Genomic DNA, 16337 nt, shown 5'->3' on the forward strand with positions numbered 1-16337 from the left:
TGGACTCTTCAAACTCAACAAAGACATCAGAAAACATCACCCTTTACTTAATAACAACATTTTCTGTAAAATCCTACTTACATACTGAAACCTTAACTATGACGGTGAGTTTATCTGATTTTTCCTTTCTTTTCCATAAGAGCGTCCAATATCTCAAAACAGGGATATTCCACATACATTCATCTCTAAAAAAATTATATGGTATTTTGTTATATCTTTTTTTACGTATATACGGCATATTTTAGTTTTTCCCTCTTATTACCTCGAGTGATTTGCCCTTGTACTGACTTCCTATGTACCTGAAGACTTCTCGTATCTTCCCAATGTCTGCATTTTTAACTTGTGTTGAGATTTATTATTTAACAATTTTTACATACATTAACAGTAACTTGATAACACATTTAAAATATGATCTTCTAGACATCAACGTTAAATAAAAATCTCTTCAGTTTTCTCGACTTTTTTCTAAAGAAACAGACAACAATAACAAAAGTCTTTTAAAACATTGGGACACTAAAAATCTTTTTACGTGATCACAGGACATTTATATAAACTCAACATTTTCAATTATATAGGAAATTACATTTATATAAACTCAACATTTTCAACTATATCGGAAATGACAGATGTCAATGTGTATTTGAGGTAACCTTCAGTTCCCTATATGTCTTGACGTACTATGAATAGAGCTCCTTCGTCGTTTTCAGTTAGACTTACTCACTTTTAGATCACGGGACCCATGTTAAGTTGAAGTGAAATGGAAAACGATCCAATGAATTTCTATAATTTTTGTTTATATTTGAAAATTGTGCTGCAGGCAAATAATACAGAAAAATGACTTTTGTTTCAAATGCTTCCTGTATTGTTGACCTCTGCTTTTGATTAATCATTTGAGTTGTGTTAGTGTGAATTATCAGCAGGCACTTTCAGTGTAAAAACTTAGAGATTGATATTTGAAGATATTATTATATTATCACTGAAAAAGGGATGCTTCTTATGCGGATCTTGGGGGTTTCATCAGCAGGACTGATTATATCTTGGAGGAACTGGCGAAGTCTCAGTGTAAAAGCAATGAGATTGAGATGCTAATGATATCGTTGGCAAGATATGTCAAGATATCATTGAATTATCACCAAAAAGGGATGCTTCTTATGCGTATCTTGGGGGTTTCATCAGCAGGACTGATTCTATCTTGGAATAATTGGCCAGCTCACTTGATTGTGACTTCTGAGGATGATTTGGCAGCGGCTCAATTTATCATTTGCTAATTCGTGGCGGCAGATTGTCTGCTCCTTCTCCTCTGATAATCTTACAATGCATGTTCTGGTGAAGTTGCCAACTCATCGGATATATTTTTGAATTTAGTATTTATCGTTGGAGAAATTGAAATGAACTCGATCACATTTGGTGTCTATTGCATTTATTTCAATTAAGTAAACTTTTTTCCAGCAGTTTAAAAAATTTATAACCTTCAAGGATGGAAAATATCATGATCAGTTGCCCTAGCATGCAAATAAACTTGCAGGGGTTGCATCAAGAGTACAGTATAAAGAGGCTTCAGGATACTCCTCAATATAAAGGGGTGGGAGGTGAACCTAAAAATCAGTTGAATAGCAAGAACATCTAAAGCGAACACCATCCTTAATAAAAAAGCAAAATCTGTTCTTTTCGTTTTCCAGGGCAATGTGAACCATCAAGAATGCTTTCCTGATATCTGCAAGCAAGATAACTTTGTTGGACCTGAATGGGATCAGTAAGTCCAATATGTCCCTGTCATGTTCACCCAAGAGTAAACAACTCCGTTTAATGAAGCCAAGTAACCAGTCTTCATGCTACAATTAAATATTGGACTGATCTTCATAGTTGCAGCTGGATCTGCCTTAAAAATGGGTCGATGCAGTATCCAGATATAATCCCAAAACTTTTAAGGAGCAACATTTCCTCAATCATTCTTCTGCTGAAGAAACACATTCATATACTTCTCATACAAAACTTTTGAGGAGCAACATTTCCTCAATCATTCTTCTGCTGAAGAAACACATTCATATACTTCTCATACAAACCTTGTTTCTCTAAGCTCTTGACTACTCAACTCAAAATGTGGAAGGCAATTGCATGATTTGAAGCTTCTTGAGCAAGTTTATCTGCAGGTAAGGACAACTGAACATGATATTTTCCATTCTTGAATCTATTATAGATTTTTGAAACCGCTCGTTCTGATCCTGTTTATAACTTAAAACATCTTCTCTGAATGCCTAATGATTCAATGCTGAACATCTTTTCTAATCCTCTCTCAAAATTGCTGAAAGGGAAGACATTCACCAAGAGGTCTACATAAGTAGAATCAGCTTCCAGAACATAGCAAACATGAGCTGATTTCACGTGGGGAGTTTTCTCTATTACTGAAGTAAAAAAGGAGACAGAATTTGTTGAAAAAAAAGAATCTACTTCACCAAAGGTGATGAGATCAGCAGAGATAGAGAAATCTCAACCCCACAAAAAATGCACCAACAGTAAGGGACAAAAAATATTGCACTAGATCAAGTCCCATAATTCCCTCTATAGACACCAAATCTGTGCCCGACTCAAATTGTCCAATCAGAGTATATCTGATCCATTTGAACTCTTCCAAAGGTACCAATGTTTCAAATGTAGAGATCCAATGATTCCGCAAGTAGATGTCCAGCAAGGCCAGACCCCAAAGCAACGTCCAGTACCACCTCCTTACACTTCCTCTCACATTCTCCAAGTAGGGTAGTCAATTTCAAATGATAATCTTAACCGTCAGAACCCAAGGAATACAAGACATCAGCAGACAAGTTTGACCACTAATAGCAGGCAATTCACCGAAACAGAAGGTAATGCAAATGACAGGAGGTAATTTACTAAAGTATCCAGCAGGACATTGGAAATCTGAGGTTAGTTGAAAAGTGGCATCTCGGCTTGTAGAGGCTTCCGTATGATAGTAACTCTCCACTAGTGATGAAGTCCTCCTCGTACTGGCAAAACACTGTTCACTACTATATTCCAAGTAAACTAGTGAAAAAAAAGCCTAGGTAAGTAAATTCCAGAATTTATCACAAACCTGGAATTATTTTTCCTACATTAGAAGAAAATAGGACTTTATTTAAGTAATATACTTAATATCTACAATTACTATAAGCTCGCTTGTATTGAAAATGTGGCTTCCTTTCTATCTATATTGAACCACTGAATATAGTTTGTCTTACTTTCAATTATATTTGTACCTGAAATATACAGTGATCTTAGATACGTCACAAAGACTATTTTTGAATAGATACACAATGCTTTGTGCCTGACCTAATTGACTAAGAAATTGACTCTCTTTAACTACGAATTCCGATGCGCCATGTAATAACAGTTTCTCTCATTACAGTACAAACACTTCTGCTGGCTTGCTTCATATATCAAATATATACTTTACCTCCAAGACAACTGCCTTTGTCTGATTTGCATGTTACTAAAAAAACAATTGTTTTCTCTAACTAAACTTTACTTGACACTCTAAATTCTAATAATTAATTCTACTGTATTCTGTCAGCTTAATCCTTATCATTATCACTAAACATCTATACATTTCTACCTCTAAGGCATGCATTAGTTTATTTTTATCCAGGTAAATACCTATTAGCTATAGTCTGTACTTAAATTTACAGCTATCTACATTACATAGCAATAGTTGTCCCTTCCTTAATTGTATGATAAATACAAAAACTGAACAAATACTCTGTAATGCAAACCACAACTTCCTGATTCTTAAAATAAATAGCTGTTTCTTCCTTAGTTTTGCAATGATAAATACAAAAACTGAACCGATACTTTGTAATGCAAAATACAACTTCCTGATTCTTAAACAATAGCTGAAGATATCTGCATTAGAAGTGGAAGCATATTTAATGCCTACAACTTCCATATATTCGCATCTACTGGAAATCTGACCATATATCTATTTACTTTATTATACATAGTGAATACACCATAGCTTATAATTTTACTTCCAATTATACCTGTACTGTATTGTAATTCATATCAAAAATGATGTTACGTGTATCTACATTAAATAGACATCTAAACGATCCTGCCATCTAAAATATCCAGAGATTGAGCAACAAAACTTTTAGTTAATTCTTAATATCAAGTAAATCTGTAATGCATTATTCTATTCCTAAGCATAAAAAATGATTTAATCATAAATTTAAAGGAAAAATATTAAACAATATATTAACTCCTTCCAACAAACCTGTTACAAATATAGCTGCTTCCACTGCATGAACTTTTACTCACCCCCTCCTCCAATAACAATGAAATAACAATGTCACTTAATCACTTTGAGGAGTGTAATTTTTCAGTAAATATATAATCTTTACAAATTAACCCAGTAACATTAACTTCCTACACGGGGCTGCAGAAATACCTGGATTGGGATCCAGGTGCAGGGCAAACCCTCTTGGTGCTGATGGACCCATAGCTCTGCCGAGGTTATCCGTCTTGGAGAAGGAAAACTCTGAAGGAGAGGGAGGCCTCTCCACTCTTGGATGACAACCTTCCTAGAGCTAATGACTCAAAAAAATTACCGGTCTACAAACCTAAATTGCTTAAGGAGTAGATAGGCACTGTCTATTGCCTGGCTTCCATACTTCTTTTTTGCCTATTAGTTGGGCGTAGAGGTCGAATCACAGGGATTCGACAGAAACACTCAGTGGTCGATCTTGTTTCCTGACTAAGGCAATGAACGCTGTTTTCCCCACTCCCGACACACCCCATCCCTCTAAACTGGGCACTTGGGAGTGCTTGAATGCCATAATTCCAGTGCAAGTAGATTGAGTTGAGGTACCGGATTGACAGTTCCTGGCTGCTGTTCCTGACTGATAATACAGGTGCCCTAACTCTTTGGTACCGCTTAGAGTGGCTGCTCCATCAACAGTTGAATAATATCGTGATGTTAGTAGTGCCATGTCACACATGGAAAGGGACCCTGCACTCATCCCCACTGGGTTTTCCTGAGGCAACAATCCTAGTAAATAGAAAGTCAGCTGATGGTCTACTTGTGTTGCATGTCTGGTATTCTGCATAACCACTTGTTCAACACCCCTTACCTAAACTGAAACTCTTTAAAAAATGACAGTACAATCTAAAATTACGCTTAAACCAGGGCAAAACTCAAACAAAACAAATTCGCTTCCTCCCTTGAGGCTTGCATTTAAAAACATCTGTGGGATTAGAAGTAATTTAAATGATGTTGAAGCATTTCTCCCAACAAATACCTCGGATATCTTAGCACTAAGTGAGACTAACTTACACTTCTCCATCCCCTCTAACTACTTTAACATGCCCGGATATCTCCCACTTTAGTTACTTTTATTTTCTCTACCGCTTCCCCTCGACACAGGACTGTACTCTAAAAAAGAAAGTTTCTGACAGCATAGATACAGCACTTTCCCACGACATTAGTGCACAAGTGTATTTGGTGACTTCAATGTCAACCACAGCAACTGGCTTAGATTATCTACTTACACACATGCAGCTGGCAGCACAACACATAGCTTCTCTATATCTCATTCCCTATCACAGATGGTTACGTTTCCAACCCGTTTCCCAGACAGCAAGAACAACACGCATCACTTCTAATCACCCTAAACTCTTGCTCAAAACAACGAGATATCATAAAAAAGGCATCAGTGATCTCATCAGAAACGCCCCATCGCGAAATATATTTTCACTTATTGCTTAACAGTGAATGGTTCAAAACAGCAATTGAAGCACGTTCCAACATGGAAATTTTATAGCAAGCCCCACTCTCCTCAATGGTTTACGTCTACTTGTGCAGCTGCCATTGCGCAAAGGAAGCGTGCGTAATGCAGATTTAACCGACAGAGGTCCAGTTCAAACAGACAGAAGTATATAGAAGCCAGAAGTAGATGTAAGAAAGAAATAGAGAAAATTTACTGAAACCACCAAAAAACGCATTGAAGCACAGAAATTAGGAACCTGTGACTTCTGGAAAATATACAACAGTGTAGTAAATAATGGGCAATCAAAAACTATCCAACAATCATGAGGTTGTTTGCTCAGCAACCAAGAAGGCTAACATGCTTGCCAGTCGGTTTGCCTCCAACTCCACACTGGACCCTGCTAACCACCCCCTCCCTGACTTTCCTTTGTGGACAATGCCACACCAGACGATCTGAAAATCACCCCTTCTCAGGGGCATGCTATCATAAAAAATCTTGACACTTCAAAAGCATATGGACCTGATCTCATCCCCGCTGTGCTATTAAAAAAGTGCTCCACCGAAGTTGTTCCAGTTTCTCCAAACTTTACAATAAATGCCATAATGAATCTTGCTTTCCTGCCTGCTGGAAAACTGCTTCTGTGGTACCAGTTTTCACGAATTCTAGCGAAAGAACCGACTCAGTAAATTATCGCCCCATTAGCCTCATCCCACTTTTCGCCAAAATATTTGAGTCAAGAATTAAACAAGCTCTAGTCCATCACTTTACAGATGCTAAATTCTGACCAACCAACAATATGGATTTAGGCAAGCCTGGTCCACAGCAGACATCCTACCTGTAATCCCTGAATGTATATACCATTCACTGGACAAAGCAGGGGAGTGTAGAGCAGTAGCTCTAGATATATCTAAGGCTTTTGACAGGGTATGGCATGAAGGTCTTCTCAGGAAATTAGATCATACGGTATCACTGAAAGAATATTTAACACTTAAATCCTTCTTAGATAAGATAAAAATCTAGATTGTTCTTGATGGGCGTACATCTAAACAATATGATAAGTGTGGGAGTACGTCATGGGTCTATCCTTGGACTTCTATTATTCCTAATATTCATAAATGACCTCCCTGACAAAATTATCTGTGAGATGAGTATATATGCTGATGACACCATGCTCTATAACAGACATGACAAGAAAAAAAATGAACACATATCTAAAGAAATGACAGAAACACTAGTGGATGACCTCCACTCAATAGTGGAATGGGGACAAAAATGGATGGTCACATTCAATGCTGCCAAGACTAAACTTGTTTCCTTCAATAATTACAAGAAACCTTCTCTACCACCAATAGCAATGGCCAAAGACTCTTTATCTGCAAGTACATCTTTTAAACTCCCCAGCCTAACATTCACAGGAAACATAAGTTGAAACAATTACATTGAGAGTACTGCCAGGACCGCTGTGAAGGTAGGTTCTCTCTACCGTGATAGAAAGCTACTAACGTCCGAAAGTATCCTGTACCTCTATAAGGCGACCATTCGCCCATGTATGAAGTACTGTTGTCATATTTGTGCTGGTGCATCTGCTACTAGTCTCTCGCTCCTAGACAAGGTTCAAAAGAGAGTCGCCAACCTGATAGGTCCTGAACTGTCATCTAAGCTTCAGCCTCTGTCCCATCGACGAAATATAGCATCCCTCTGCCTGTTCTACAAGTACTTTAATGGTGAATGCTTTGACAAATTACTAGTCCTTGTACCCCCTCGATGTAAATACTGCCGACAAACCTGACAAGCAGCAAAATTCCATCCCTTCACAATAGAACTCGATAGATGTAAGAGAGCCTTCTACTTTAGTAGTTTCTTCGCCAGAACTGCTAGACTTTGGAATTCCGTTCCAAATTCCTCCTTCCCCAATTGTACTGACATGCGAAAGTTCAAGTGTAATGTGCTGCCCACCTCCCCACATAGTACCCCTGTTTGTTTTAATAGAGAAATGAGTCAATGTTCCATGATTGCATAGAAACAAAGAATGGTACTATAGTAGGCACCGCCAAAAATGGTCGAAAAATCAAGTTGTTGTTTTTTAAAACGAAATTATATTTATTAAAATCCATTATTTCTGAGTAACTTTTTTTTTCCAGAAAGATAAAACCCTGAATTTTATCATATAGAAAACAGAATAATGTAAAACTTTTTCTACTATTTTTAATTAAATTTTAAATGTTTAATTTTCCCAAAAAGTTAACAATTGACATTTTTTGTCTTGCACAAAAAACGTACATAAATATTAAAAAAAAAAGGTTTTTGAAATAATTAATTTATTTATTTGTTGTCTAACTAAGATTTAGGATGATTTTCTATGAGAATATGCAAAAATATTATAATATAAGTACATGAATTTCAAATAATTCCACTTATTCATATAGGCAACCAGTTACTTCGCGTCGATCTAGAGTCTAGATCAGCAATGTTTACGTTTGAAGTTTATAAAAAGCAAACTATGGAAGACCAAACAGGCCAAAAAAAAAAAACTTATTTTTCAGTGACGAAAATTTCAATGTATTATTAACATTGAAGCTGGCCAGTACCAGATCGGTGACCATTTGTATGAGTTTGGTTTTTAATGTGTATGTATGTAGGGGCCAGGCTCCCCAAAATGGAGGGGGGTAATTTAAAGCAGAATAAAAAAAAATTATTTCAGCGCATTTGGTCCACCGTAGTCGAAAGGCGGCAAACATTTTCAAACGGGATCGAAAAAATGATACTATTTTTAACACAAAGGGCACAATATTTATCGAATTTTTTTTTGTATCGATTCTTCAAAAACTGTTTAATAATGGTCATGCATTATTCGGCTCGCTAAAAAAAAAATGTTAATTTATTTATCAAAGATTTTAAAATGGCTTTTTCATATAAATATTAATTTTTTTTTGTTTTGCTTAACTTAAATTAATTATTTTACTTAACATATTCACCGAATTTCACACTTCAAAACTCAAAAGCGGGATAATTAAACACAATCGAAGTTCTGATATTCAGACGTCTAAATAAGGTATGCAAACAATTTTTTTTAAATCTATAATTCTGTCCCTTACAACAACACAATATGTTGTGTTTAGTTTCAGATGATTATTTTAAGCATATTTGTACCCCCTCAAAACAAGGGGGGTTGTAATAAAATATATATATATATATATAAATATCGTTTATGAATAATAAGTACACTATTATAAAGTTCATTCTTTTCTTAATAATCGATGAAAATTTTCCATTTAGTACTTACCTCCCCCCCCCAGTTTTGGCGGTGCCTAGTTTATAGATTTCATTGAAAATAAATCTTAATATATTAAAAAAAAAAGCAAAAGAAAAGAAAAGCTAAAATTTCAAAACCGTAATTTTATAAAGTCTGGATTTATTACACTACTGGTCTACCATACATTCAAAGAAAAAAAGATGTGTGGCTTAGTAGCAGCATAGACAACCATAACAAAAGAATACCGACGCTTTTGTTTATCTCTATTCTAGAATTTGTTCAAATGTTTTATTTTTTTTAATTTGAACTCCGTAAAACAATGTCTAAACTCCATTTAAACATATTTTTATATAATAATATAATTTTTGGATTATAAAAATAAAATATTCAAATTTAAGATTTTTTTCGATCAATTCTTTTTACATTACAAATAATATCGTAAAATGTCATAAAATTACTTACTTTTTTGTCCAGTTTTTAGTTCTTTTCAATGATTTGATTTAAAGAATGAAAGAAATTTTCGATATTTTGATAAAAAAATAATTGATTATAAAGAAAGAAATTAATTAAATTTAACATAAAAAAAATAATATCTTTTTCGTTAACAAGTTTTTTCAAACAAGTCACGTAGTAGAAGTAACTAAAAAACAAAAGAGCGACAATCAAGGGAGGTAATTTTATCATCAAACTACATTTTCTTATTTCGTAGAATCCACGGCGTTATGAAATTATCATGTTCATGCTAAAAGCAGAATAATATTTTATTTCTATAATTTTTAGCAGAAGTTTAAATTTTGAATTAAAAAAAAAAAAAAAGAAATTAAGTACATTTTTTTGCAAAAAATCATTAAACAAAACTAAGATATTAAAAAAATGTTTTTGAATCAATTAAACTAAAATAAAATTTGTTTTCTGATATATTTTTTACATCAACTATAAATTTATGGTTTTATATTTTTTAGTTTCAATATCGTTTTAGTCTGCTTTTATATTTTCCAATTTTCATCAGAATATTTTTTTAATTTATTTTTTAAATTTATTTTTTTTTTTAGATTAGGCTCACCTCCACAATTTTCTTTTAAATGACACCTTCTTTGAGTTTTCGACTACGCTGAATACGAAAATCGTATTGAAATATTACAGAAATAATTAATTATCGAGATATAAAAAGTTGTATTATGCATTGCATTCTTTGGCTGCCATCTTTTTTTACGCGCGTGCAGGGTCATTCACAGATGAGCAGATTTGTTTATGGCGCACGCGCGTAAAAAAGATGGCCGCCAAAGAATACAATGCATAATACAACTTTTTATATCTCGATAATTACTTATTTCTGCAAAATTTTAATGCGATTTTCGTATTCCGCATAGTCAAAAATCTCTTAAACTTGTCATTTAAAAGAAAATTGTGGAGGTGGACCTAATCTGAAAAAAAATAGAATTCATTTTTAATTTCATGAAATCATTTTCCATTTCTTATTTTCTAATTAAGCCCAAAATGTCAGAAAATCAAATGTTTGTCTGAATATGACGTCATAGTTGGAGGGATGTAGGAAGTGTTGTCCCCCACCCCAGCCGTCGTGCATCCGTACAATTATATATTGTATAATTTTTACCCTTTTTTTTTTTTTTTTATTTTTCTGTTACTGTTCCTGCTTTAATTTTTTTTTTTTTTTTTTTCATTTCTGAATGAGAGGACCTCAGGACGAATGTGTGTATTTTAGTTTCGAGAATGACCGATAGAGGTCGTTGTCAACCAAAGAACACGGTCGATAACTCATATTTTTCTTGTAACTGTCATAAACACTATATGAACACTATATTCCAACAAGGTTTTAATGAAAATCACTCAGTGAAGGAAAACAAAATATTAAAAAATTCACAGTAAAAATGTCGATACATTTTTATAATTAAAAATTCTATTTTGCTACATTATCAAATTTTTATACAATCCTACTGTGAAAAAATTAAAAAAGAATCTATGTTTCATGTTTTTTAAAATATAATTTGTTTCATTGTCAAACTAAAATTATATTCTGATATATTTTTATGCAATCCTTTTGTGGAAAAAATAATAATTAAAAAAACATCTATAAACGTTTCATATTTTTAAAAACAATATATTTTGCTACATTGTCAAATTAAAATTATATTCTGATATATCTTTATGCAATCCTACTGCGAATAAAAAAAGTTATTTTATTTCAGTTATAAAATACTCATTGAAAAGAAATATTAAAACATTAACATTACTGTTGTATTGTGTTTCGTATGGAGTGCTGTAACTGGTGGAGATCCCTTTGCCGTGCATATAATTCTTGTACTCAGCACTCTTGAAACAACTCCCGTTATCTGAATGAACTTGGTTGGCCATGCCAAATATAGAAAACATGTGGGAGCAAGATTGCAGTACACTCTGGGTACTCGTGTCTTTACAAGGATATACAAATGTGAAACGGTTGTATTCATCAACTAATACCAACATATACTTATTTGAGGTAGATGAAGGTATGGGGTCCTTTAAAATTGAAGTTCAACCTCTCGAAAGGTTGAGTTGATTTGATTAAATGCCCATCAACAGGGCGGAAAAATCTTGGTTTGCACTCGTTGCAAACAATACAGTCCTTTGTCATCTGCTGAATATCCTCAAGAGAGTAAGGGAGGTTTCTACTCCTTATGAAGACCACACCATCATCCTTGTAATCTCAGGATGGCACAAAGATCGATGCAAATTGAGGCGGTTGTTGCTACTATTCACACTAGCGCAAGAAGCACGTGTCAATACATCAGCTACAAGATAATTCTCACCAGGGCAATAAATAATGTCGAAATTGAAGCATGAAAGCTTCAATCTTTAATGGAGCAATTTATCGTGTTTTATTCGACTATGGTGAGTTTGGTCGTAAAATTTTTTTTACTGATTTCTGATGAGTAATAAATTTGAAGTGCTTCCCCAAGAGGTAGTGGATCCAATAACTAATTCATTTTAAACAGCTGGATGGTTTAGTTCGGAGCCATGTAGAGTTCGTGAGAAAAAAAACAAACTGGTCTACCATTTTGGTTGAGGACTCCAGAAAGAGCACAATCAGAGGCATCAGTCTCCAACTCAAGGGGAGCATTCTCGTCGATAGTTTTTATTACAGCTGATTCAATATCTAGCTTTAGACTGTAAAATGCATTTTGAGCTTCCTGATTAAGGGGAAATAAGTTGGTCTTAATAAGAGGCTGAATCTTATCAGAATACGTATGGATCCACTTTGAATAATACGAGAAAACCCCCAGGGCTTGCTTGAGTGATTTGCCGTCAGTTGGATAAGGGAGTTCTTTTAAAGGCTTCAACCTTTCGGGGTCGGGTTTAATTTGACCGTTGGGTCCAATGATATAACTCATGGAGCTCAGTTCATTCACAGAAAACACACACTTTTCTTTATTGTACGTAATTTTCCGTTTTTCTATTACTTTGATGAATTTTGCCAGATTCTCATCGTGTTGCTCCTGATCCTTTCCACAGATGAAAATATTGTCCAGGTATCTAAAGGTGTCGTGTAAGTCGTCAGAACTAATAATTTCATCGACAATTCGCTGAAAACAAGCAAATCCGTTTGTAACCCCAAAGGGTATCCAGGTGAACTGATACAAACCGGATCTAGCTTCAAAAGCAGTGAAGGGTTTGCCATTCTCATTGATGGGGATCTGGTGATACGCATTTTTCAGGTCGATTGTGCTGAATACATTATACTGAGCAACCTTATTCACTACGTCATCCAGCCGGGGCAGGGGGGTAGGCGTCAAAGCTTGTGTACTTATTCACAGTCTCAGAATAATCAATGACCATTCTCTTTTTCTGATTATCGGATTTAACCACGACCACTTGTGCCCTCCAGGGGGAGTTTGAGGTTTCGATGATCCCTCCTTTAAAAGGCGCTTAACTTCTAAGTCAATGAACTTGCTATCACTTGAGCTATAACGTCTAGACTTGGTGGCAACCGGTTTGCAGTTCTTATTTATATTAGCAAAAAGTTCAGGCGGTTCCACCGAAGCCACAGCGAGTCCACAAATCTCAAAAGGAGTTGAACTCCCACCATACTTGAAGGTAACGCTTTCATGTTTACTTTGAAAATCCAGTCCGAGAATCACATCACAACAAAGGTTATTTAAAACTGACAGTTTCTGGTTGGGATACATACGTTTGTTAAAAAGTACGTTAGGAAAATAAGCACCTACCATTTTGGATGAGAGGCCAGAGGATGCCATCGAAACTCTCAAGTCTGAATTTGTTATTTTTAAATCCAGATCCTCAGCTACTTTGGTATGAATAAAGCTGTCAGAGATACCACTGTCCATTAGTGCTTTTAATGGCTGACTTAAAATGTAGATTTATACGGTGGATCTCTCTAGGGACGATGGAATTGCCGAACTCGAACTTATAGAGGCTAAGGTTGGATAATAGACTGAAGCAGAAGTTGATTGAGTAGTATTATTTGATTTGCAGCATTTTGAAATATGCCTGATCCGTTTACATCGATGACAAACACTCGATTTCGCTGGACATCGTGATTTTGGGGGGTTATAATTTTCACAGTTCCAACATTTAATTTCTGATTTAGCAGCATTTAGGTTTATTTGATAAAAATCCAAGACCGATGTCTCTTCCTCCCCGAGGGCTGCAGCAGTTGGTTCCTGGTATCGTGCTGGTGAGAATAATCTTATAGCTGACACATTGACACGTGCTTCTTGCGCTACATCAAACCACAACCAAACGAAATCTCTGAAACAATTCTTACCGAAGATTGTAAGACACCAACCGGATTGGAGGAGGAAGTTATTAAAAACTATAGAACATGTTCTCGACGAGCTGGACCGGTTTCTATCTGCAAAGGGTGTTCACCCGGATCATGGAGGTAAATCTTTTACCATTTGCACTGACGGACAGGCACACTTATGACAATGTCTGCACCCGGAAGCTAGCAAGGAGAACATCACGTTGCCAAAATACATGCACAGTTTTTATGAGTTAAGGAAGGAATTCAAAATTTTTTACAAGACAGAAGCTGGTAATATAAAGACAATGTTGGAATTCCTCGGTCTGAAAGCTGACCAATCTGTAGAATACGGAGTTCGACAGTGCTAAGAATTAGCCAAGCATTCCTCATAGAATGGTTACAAGTGGTCATCTATTTCGATCACTAGAACACGTAAAAGATCGTTTGGAACCAGGAATTTGTAGTAAAAACGACAGAGTTGATGAAAATTCTGTAGTCAGAGCACGTGGTCTTCCATGGCAATCATCGGATCAAGATATTGCGAGATTTTTTAAAGGTCTAAATATCATGAGGGTTGGTGTAGCCCTCTGTCTAAGTCAGCAGGGTCGCCGTAACGGAGAGGCATGGATTTTGTTTGAGAATGAGGAACATCGTGATCTGGCGCTGAAAAGACACAAGCATCATATCGGACAGCTATACATCAAAGTATACAAACATACAGTTTTCGACGTTAGTGAAGCTATTGCTATAAACCGGGGGTCGCCAACCTCTGAAACTCGAGTGAATTTTGTTTGTCCTGCCATCTTACCTTGGGCACAATATAAATAAAAACGAACTAAACCACATTGACAGTTGAGAGACTGAATATATTATCAAAATTTTACATTTTTATTTAAATTGACTTATAAAAAAGTTTTCCAACAATTACATTTTAATACAATTTTTTTTATATAGAAAAAAATGTTTTAATTTTCATATTCTTGTGTTACTTGTTGCGTTATTATATATTTTTTTGCGTTCTCGGAGACATTTGTTTATATTTGAGGTTCACAGAACAACCAATAGAGGTCGTTAACAGAAGGATCGCCACGTGGTCCTCTTCTACAGAAGTGCCTTTTTGTTTTTTTTGTTTTTAAAGATGATATGAAAATTGGTGCCCGGAGAACTCGTCTCCAGAAAACTCGTACCTGAAAAACCTGTACCTGGAAAACTGATACCCGAAAACTCCCCCTTTTTACTAGGTAGGAAAACTGGTTCTTCATTAAATAAATATTGATTGAAAACACATTTTATGATCGTTCTTGAAGGAGATATTGTTTTAAAAGAGACTATGCATCCCCATAATATTTTTTAAAAATTATTTTTAGCTCTTGTTTTAAAAAAATAAACTTAACGACGGAGTCAAGACATGAAAAACGAAACCATATATTTATTTTAAAAAATTCACTAGATTTATCACTTTTGGGGTTATTACAAAACAAAAATAAAAGAAAGAAAACACATATTATCAAAGAAAGCAATTATTTTAGGTAAATATTCAGATTATTTACGACAGAACACCGACCACTCTAATTTGTTTTGCTTTTTTAGGGGTAATCGAGGTCACTGACAACGAATCTGATAATCAAACCAGGGGTAAATTTACCATTTGCATGGTATTAACTCCTGAACCCGTGAACTACTTTCTGCCATTTTACAGCTTCCGTTTATGCTACACGCGTGCGCAGCAGCATAAACGACGGTTGTTGACTGTGCCTTCATGTTTCAGAACTGCCTTTTCACATGGCGTATGAATCAAAATACGAAATAAAATATATTAAGTCGGTACTATTGCAGAGAGTGGTCCGGAAAAATTGAAGAAGCGCGCTTTGGCTAACTGCAGATAACGAGTTGCGAAATTGCGGTTTTCTGATACCCTTGCTTTAAAAAATCCTTTTATTTAAAAAATACATAGAATATGAAATATAAATATGGACAATTCTTATAAATGAAGATTGGAAGCACCCATTGGTTAATATTTTTTATATGTAAGTGATATTTTGGCATTTATATATATTTATTAGATTTGGATCAAGTTAAAATTTGTTGAATTTCGGGAAATCGTTTTTTTAAGAAAACTGATGAAAAAAAATCTTCTATTTTTTCGATTAAACCTTTCGTTATTTTAAATTTTGGTCTTTGCACATTTTATTGAAAAATTAGAGTTTGAAATTACATTAAATGTTTATTCACTAGTTTGTAATGGCGACTTCTGACACTGCTAAAAATAATAAATATGATAAAAACACAAAACATTTATAGAATGTTTTTAGAATTTTTTTTCGGTAAAAATGTAGCAAAATATAATTAAAAACACAAAACATTTATAGATTGTTTTTAGAATTTTTTTCAGTAAAGTTGTATAAAAATGTAGCAAAATATAATTGAAAACATGAAACATTTATAGATTGTTTTAAGAATTTTTTTTTCGGTAAGGTTGTAACAAAATATAATTAAAAATTATATTAAAAAAAAGTTGTATAAAATGTAGCAAAATATAATTAAAAACACAAAACATTTATAGATTGTT

General features: G+C 34.6%; 1 protein-coding gene and 1 pseudogene across 1 annotated transcript in view; one reads left to right on the forward strand and one right to left on the reverse strand.

Moving 5' to 3' along the window:
* The window catches only part of LOC145269209 (uncharacterized), a 106120-nt gene extending 96472 nt beyond the window's left edge, over positions 1–9648 (reverse strand). Inside the window, exon 1 of the mRNA XM_080124827.1 lies at positions 9469–9648. The gene's annotated coding sequence lies outside the window, so the exon portion shown is untranslated. The remainder of the gene's footprint in view (positions 1–9468) is intronic.
* On the forward strand, positions 99–14596 carry LOC145269210 (epithelial splicing regulatory protein 1-like; annotated as a pseudogene).
* Positions 14597–16337: the final 1741 nt, after the last annotated feature.

This window comes from Euprymna scolopes, chromosome 45 (assembly GCF_053919585.1).
Source record: "Euprymna scolopes isolate OS-2025 chromosome 45, ASM5391958v1, whole genome shotgun sequence".
NCBI classification, from domain to species: Eukaryota; Metazoa; Mollusca; class Cephalopoda; order Sepiida; family Sepiolidae; genus Euprymna; species Euprymna scolopes.